Below are 7,699 nucleotides of genomic sequence, written 5' to 3'. Positions count from 1 at the left end.
AGCCTCGGGGCTCCCAGCATGCCTTGCAGTGACCAGCCGCTCTGCACCGCCTGGGCTGACAGCTCCAGCCACACAGAACGCCGGACAGGCTGTCCCACTGGGGGCTGAGATGCAGCCGGCTCTGGGGTGGGGTGGCTGGGGAACAGCCGCAGAACGACACTGCCTAGGGCCGCCTTATTCCTGTGGAAAAGACAGCGCCCCCTGTTGCCACACTGCGGCACTGAGATAAGCACTGATTCCAAGGGACAGTGCCCCCTACTGAGCCCCCTGCCCCTCCCCGCAGCACGGTGCCCCCCAAAGCGCCGGCCAAGGTCTCAGTCCAGCTTTGCTCCCCACTTCCTGCGGCGTTTCCAGGAGCTGCTATTTGGGGCCAGGGGCCGGGCCGTGGCCGGTGCAGTCCCCGTCCTGGGGACATGCGGAGGCCGGGCCGAGGGGACGTGGCTGTTACTGGAGCCGCGGCCGAGCTGAGAGCCGACCTCAAGCCACAGAGTTCAGCTGAGCGGCTGCAGGCTCTGGGCGCTGGGGAGACCTGCTGCTCGTCACCCCTGTACTGTCCCCCTGGCCCCAAATAGCAGCTCCTGGAAATGCTGCAGGAAGTGGGGAGCGGGGCTGGACTGAGACCCTGCCTGGCACTTTGGAGGAGGGGCTGGGGGTCTCGGCGGGGGGGGCCGTGCTGCGGGGAGGGGCAAGGGGCTCAGTAGGGGGCACTGTCCCCTTGGAGTCAGTGCTGCCGTCTGTGCCCCAGCATGGCACTAGGGAGCACTGCCTGCTCCCCGGAATGAGGGGGCCCTAGACAGTGTTACCCTGCGGCTGTTCCCCAGCCGCCCCACCCCAGAGCTGGCTGCATTTCTGGGATACAGGATGTAACAGGATCCAACCCCCCAAAGCCTCTTCACTGCAAGGCATGCTGGGAGCCCCGAGGCTGGGCCGGTCGGCCTGGCTCTGAGCCCGCAGCGCTTGACGCCTCGGTGCTGGGGCAGGGCGGTGGCTGCGTCCCTCGGACAGTACTTCCTCTCGCTGCATCGAGAGCGGCCCCGGGGCCCCGGCTGCTGTCAGCAGAGAGCCAGGGCCGGGCGCGGGGGATGCAGCTCCCAGGCTCGGCCAGTTCAACCCAGTGTGGAGCTAACTGGCCTTCTCCCGGTGCTGGGTGAGTGACACGCCGAGCCGGATTCAGGCCCTGCCTCAGTTCCCCTTTCCCCTCTGCCCCCCTCCTTCGGCCCCTGCCTAGTTCACTCTCTGCTCTTTGTTGCACTCTACAATTTGTTTCTGTCTTATTCCTCCGTCGCCCACGTTCCTTCGCTCTCCATCTCTTCCTCCCACTCACACCCCTCACCCCTCTCCCCACTCCGGCCTGTTCACTCTTGTCTCCTTCTTCTTTCCGTCGGTGAGGGCTGTAAAATGACTCCGTTTCCTGCGGGTCTTCGCGTCTTGAGCGAGGCTGTTAAGACGCTGTGGTTTGGTTGACCAGACTGTGTCAGCGAAACAATAAATAAATCCCACATGACCTCCGCACTCCTCCTCTTTCCTGTCTCACTCTCTCTGTGTCTGTTCTTTCTCTCCTAGTCACCCTTTGCACCCCTCCTTCAGCCCCTCTCATTGCCTGTCTCCCTCCATCAGCTTTCCGCACCTCGGACGCCTGGGTTCCTCAGAAATTAACAGGACCGGAGTCTATTTGCAGCTGGTTCAGTTCCACACAGGCAGACTCCGGATGGCGCCCCTCACACCTGCCTGGGTCCCCCTCCCCTGGGCTTTTCCCGGCTCCCCAAAGGCAGCTTGTGGAGGCTCGGTATCTCCTTGGGCTCTAGCTCTGCAGCTGGTCATTCTCCGCTGGGCGAAGCCCTGCCTCAGTTTCCCCATTGCCCTGCAGCACAGTGTGTGCTGGTGTGCAGGGAGCTGCAGCACGGAGCCTAAGCGTGTTGTTTGATGGGGAGTTTCCCAGGACAGCCGTCCCTGTCGTGCTCTGTTCTGCCCAGACCCTGACCGAGATCAAGCCCCTAATTGCGCCTAAGCGTGTTGTTTGATGGGGAGTTTCCCAGGACAGCCGTCCCTGTCGTACTCTGTTCTGCCCAGACCCTGGCCGAGATCAAGCCCCGCATTGCGCTGGGTGCTGCCCAGAGGAGGATCAGGGCCCCCCTAGTGAATACACACACTGAAACTGACAAGAATCGTGTCAGTTTCACCCAGCAGCTGCCAGGGTCTGGGGGCCCTGCCATGTGCCAGAGTCTGCCTCCAGGGATCCCGGGCTTCAGGGCTGGCTGGTTCCCTGGCAGGCAGCGGGAAGGCCTGGCCTGGCAGGGCTGCCCAGATCTGCAGGCCTGGGAGCCCAGGATCCTCTGCAGCCTGCCAGGAGCCCGGCCTGCGACCCACTGACAGGCTGTCGAACCTGAGACCTTCCCAGGCCCAGCTCTTGTGGGACCAGAACCCAGGTGTCCTGACGTCCAGCTCCGGCCCCATCTGCCGACCCTCCTCCGTGTCCAGCCCCGGCCCCATCTGCCGACCCTCCTTTGTGTCCAGCCCCAGCTCCTTCTGCCGACCCTCCTCCTTGTCCAACCCCGGCTGCATCGTCCAACCCCGGCTGCATCAACCAACCTTCCTCTGTGTCCAGCCCTGGCCCCATCCGCTGACCATCCTCCATGTCCAGTCCCAAGCCAAGACACTGAATGAATCTTTCTTTCTTTCTTTTTCTTTTTCTTTCTTTCTTTCTTTCTTTCTCACCCTCCCCATAACATACTGGGATGAACTGTAAATCCAGTATTCTGAGTCCTTTGCCCCACACCCCTCGATCTTGCCCCCCATGACCCATCCCACCCCAGAGCTCTCACCCCTCTCTTGCCTCCTCTCTTACAGCCTGGCTGCAGATCCTCCCCCGGCTGGTGTGGTTGGATTCATCCCCGGTCTGTGATCGGGGGTCTGTACAGTGTAGTTGGAAGGGGGGCCCTGGATGGCTCAGGGGGTGGGAAATGGGCACGGGGCCTATTCCCCTGTAGGGGGCGCTGGCTCCCATGGCTCCCTGGAGTGGGGAACTGGCTGGCTGTGGGGAGCGGGAGATGGGCTGTTGCTGCCTTTTGTCCCCTCCTCTACTTCCTGTCTCTCACTGGAGCTGTCTGCTCTGACCACAGACCTTGGGTGGGCTGCTCCCTCCCCGCAGAGCCAGGCCCTGGCTGAGCAGACTCTCCTGGGGTTGCTGGGCACAGACAGACCCTGTGGGGCTCTGCATCTCCCGGCTGGCGCTTCCCAGCCTCGCCATATGGGGTCCCCCTGAGTCCACCCCTCTGCAGCCAGGGATAGGGCAGGGGGGAGCTCGGTGTGGGGTGGGGGCAGGTATTTGGGGCCCTGGGTCTCCCTGTGGAGATGGGGGAGATGGAGATTTCACGACTTGTCTGGGGGTCATGAAACCACCTGGGGTGATGGAATGGGAGGCTGAATGGGGGGGAAAGAGGGTGGGTGAGGACCCAGAGGGGTTAGAAGCTGGGGGGGAGGAGGGGTTGTGTAACAGGTGCTGAGAATCCCCCGAGAGCCACCCCGTCTCCATTGCAAGGACCGGTGAGGCCCCGTTCTTGTGGTGCGTGGGACGAGGGGGCTGGGGGGGTGTCTCTGCTCAGGTCTCCCACAAGCACCAGCTGGTGCCTTATGTAAATGGGGGGGGCTGCAGATGACAGACACCCCCCAAAATTCACCATCTCCTTACTTCCTCTCCAGCCCCCAGCGGCAGCAGATGGTACTGCAGCCCCAGCCCCACCAAGATACTCCGAGTGGCAGGAGACAGTATTCGGTCCCCAGCCCCACCAGGATCCCCCCAGTGTCAGCAAGCGGTACTGCAGCCCCCAGCCCCGCCAGGGGCCCCCCAGTGGCATCAGGCTGTACTGCAGCCCCCAGCCCCGCCAGGGGCCCCCCAGTGGCATCAGGCTGTACTGCAGCCCCCAGCCCCGCCAGGGGCCCCCCAGTGGCATCAGGCTGTACTGCAGCCCCCAGCCTCGCTGGGGCCCCCCCAGTGGCATCAGGCTGTACTGCAGCCCCCAGCCCCACCAGGGGCCCCCCAGTGGCATCAGGCTGTACTGCAGCCCCCAGCCTCGCCGGGGCCCCCCAGTGGCATCAGGCTGTACTGCAGCCCCCAGTCCCGCCAGGGGCCCCCCAGTGGCATCAGGCTGTACTGCAGCCCCCAGTCCCGCCAGGGGGCCCCCAGCGGCATCAGGCTGTACTGCAGCCCCCAGTCCCACCAGGATCCCCCCAGTGGCAGCAGGTGATACTGCAGCCCCCAGTCCCCCCAGGATCCCCCCAGTGGCATCAGGTGGTACTGCAGCCCCCAGTCCCACCAGGATCCCCCCAGTGGCAGCAGGCGGTACTGCAGCCCCCAGTCCCACCAGGATCCCCCAGTGGCAGCAGGCGGTACTGCAGCCTCCAGCTGTAGCAGGATGTCAGGGTGAAGGATGATCTGTTCTGTGGGTTACCTGCCATCTGCTGTTCACAGGCTGGGAGAGTGCACGAGGCAGGGAAATGTGGCTGGTTTTTTATCACTGTTTTCAGGGTGTCACCAGCCCCTTTCCCCTCCCCAGATGTCTCCGTCTCTGCCTCTGTTCCAGGCCCCTGGCCACCCCCTACACTCTCTCTGAGCTCCCTGTACCCTGAGTATTACCGGAGGAGTGAAAGAGCCAGCTGGTTCAGGCTGAATGGAGGTCTGACCCTGCTGCCATAGCCCCACCCCAATGTCAGCTCTGAGATCTCCTCTTCCTACCCCTCAGGTGAACCCGACCATGACATTTCAGCCCGCACGGAGCCCTGTGGGACCCCAGAACCATCCTCCTCTGGTTCCACCACTCCCCAGCCTGCCCCATCTGCCCTGTGATGGACCCGTAACCAACCAGCAGGAAGCATTGGTGCAACATGATGCTCATGGGTGGGTCCTGGGCAGTGGGGATTGACCCTGGGGTCTGAATCCAGGGGTTCCACAGATTGACCCATGGCTGGCAGTGCTGGTTGGAGGCACCCACCTCTGCGTGTGGCCTGGTGAGGCTGGCACTGGGGGGATGAGGGCCAAGTGGGGCTCTCAGTGGTGATCTAACATGCGCCATGACACCAGCCACTCTGGGCCCGCCTGGGCTGCAGGGAGTGAATGGGGGAGGGGTTGGGGGCACTGACTCACTGGGGGGGCAGGGCCCCATCCCTGGGCTCACTGGCAAATGATCTGGGGGGGGGTTCTCATCTGAGCTGTCTCTTTCCCCCTTTCCCACCCCATTCTGTCCATCTACTCTAGAGCTGCCCCTTGGCCCCTGGCTTGCTCTGCCTCTCACGCACACCATGTACGTCCCAGGGGAGTGGGTGACCCTCAGGCGCTCAGCTCCCTGGGGCGAGGGTGTGTCCAGGTACAGATTCTACAAGCAGCCAGTGGGGCTGATTGCTGACGGGGATAGCTGGGCTTTATGTCTGTGTACTGGACACTGCGCTCCGGGCAAGAGGTGTCATCTGGGGAGAGCCGGCCCATCACCATGTCCATGACAGGTGAGCTCAGTCCGGTCTCTGATACTCGTCCCCCTGCACTGCCATACCCCCTCTGCCTGCCACCCTGTGCCCTGTCCCTCTGCACCGTATCCCCCTGCACCCTGTACCCTGCCCCTTGCACCCCATCCACCTGCACCCCTGAACCCTGTACCCCATCATCCCTGCACCACACACCCCAGCCCCTTCCACCCCATCCACCTGCACCCCTGTACCCTGCCCCTTGCACCCCATCCACCTGCACCCCTGAACCCTGTACCCCATCATCCCTGCACCACACACCCCAGCCCCTTCCACCCCATCCACCTGCACCCCTGCACCCTGTACCCTGCCCCTTGCACCCCATCCACCTGCACCCCTGAACCCTGTACCCCATCATCCCTGCACCACACACCCCAGCCCCTTCCACCCCAACCACCTGCACCCCTGTACCCTGCCCCTTGCACCCCATCCACCTGCACCCCTGAACCCTGTACCCCATCATCCCTGCACCACACACCCCAGCCCCTTCCACCCCATCCACCTGCACCCCTGAACCCTGTACCCCATCATCCCTGCACCACACACCCCAGCCCCTTCCACCCCAGCCCCTGCTGCCCCTGCACCCTGTCCCCCTACACACCATCCCCCACTCCCCTGCACGCCACACCCTGGAGTGGTTAGTGGGAACTGTCCTCCATTAAGGCCCACCAATCCCCAACATGGCCAGGTCTGCGGGGGAAGGTGACCCCATTGGGTTCCCAGGGGCTGGCCAAGCTCAGCTGGAAGCCTGACTCCGGTTCTGGGCACCCGTGTTGGGAGATGCTGGATCCTGGCTGTAGCAGGGGCAGGGAAGGGCTGAGGGATGGGGTGGGTGGGCGCCAGGGGCATGGGGAGCTGGTCCCACCAGAGGAGACTCAGGGAGCTGGGCTGGTTCACCCCAATCACCAGGCACGCGGGGTCTGATGGTGCCTGCTTCCATTCAGGGAGGGGTTGGGGAGGGGCTGAATGATGGAGGCCATAGGAAGCAGGAGAACAAAAAGACAAGCTGGGCAGGGCTCGCTGGAGGCTGGTGATGGGGAGAAAGTTTCTAACCATAGGGAGAAGGTTTCTGACAATGGGGGTGGGATGCCCTGGGCCAGATTCTGGCAGAAGCGGGGGCAAAGACCCAACCATCCCCAGCTCCCCCCTGGGCAACTTGTATGAGATGCGCCAACTTGGCGGACAGGTCTTGAAGCCAGTGGCACCGGAAATGCCACCCAGTCCTTCTCCTGCGTCTATGTGCAGCTGACCCAGGGGAGGGAAGTACTCTCTTATTCCAGTGACCCTGTCTCTGTCTCCAAGTTCCCAGTTCAGCCTGCCCCACCCGCTCTACATGAAGGGGGAGATGGTGACGGCTGAGTGCATCGTCTCTGCTGGGCCCTATGTCCCCCAGGTCCCCTGGGTGCTGCGAGATGGGTAGCCTGGGCCCTGGCTTGTCCTGAATGTCGCCCCCAGCGACAACATGACCTACTGGTGTGGGTAGAGCTCAGAGCTCCAGGGGCGCCACCTCCGCTCACCCCCCAGTGACTCGGTGCAACTCGGCGTGACTGCTACGGACACCCACAGCGCCCATTCTACATTATAGACAGCCCTCCCCCGCCCCTGCTGCCTTACTGCCCATTATACAGTATAGTCGCCCCTTCCCCACCCCCACCCTCTGCTGCCCCCAGTGTCCTCTTCCCCATGCTGAGCGTTGTGGTTCCCCTGTTGACTCCTCTCTGTTGCTGCTCCCCTCAGATCCCCCTCCCCAACCAGCACTGAGCATGGATCCCCCATCCAGAGTGGTGAGTGAGTGATCGCCGGTGCAGCCCCCAGGGATGCCAGCGAGAGGAGGTTTCAATTCTACAGGACAGAGTTGAGATTGTCCCTGTGGACGTAGAGTTTGAGATCAGCACTGTGGAGCCCGGGATTTGATCTATGAATGTCTCTGTGCTCAGCGTCCTGTGGGCCGGTCCCAACAGCACTCGGGAATTCACCTGCAGGTACTAGGAGAACATGAGTGGGAGATGGATCCTGTCCACCAGGAGCCAGGCTCTGACTCACCGGGAATGTCACAGTGACAGGTGAACTCATAGTCTCCAGCCCTATCACACATAATCCAGCCCCTCTGTGTCTGGCTTCCAGGATAGTGGCATGTCTGGAGCCCAGTACCCCTCATGGGGAAGAGTCATAGAGTTCAAGGCCA

This window comes from Caretta caretta, chromosome 13, assembly GCF_965140235.1.
Source record: "Caretta caretta isolate rCarCar2 chromosome 13, rCarCar1.hap1, whole genome shotgun sequence".
Lineage (NCBI taxonomy): Eukaryota > Metazoa > Chordata > Testudines > Cheloniidae > Caretta > Caretta caretta.
The sequence above is the reverse complement of the archived record's forward strand: the minus strand, read 5'-3'. Positions refer to the sequence as shown.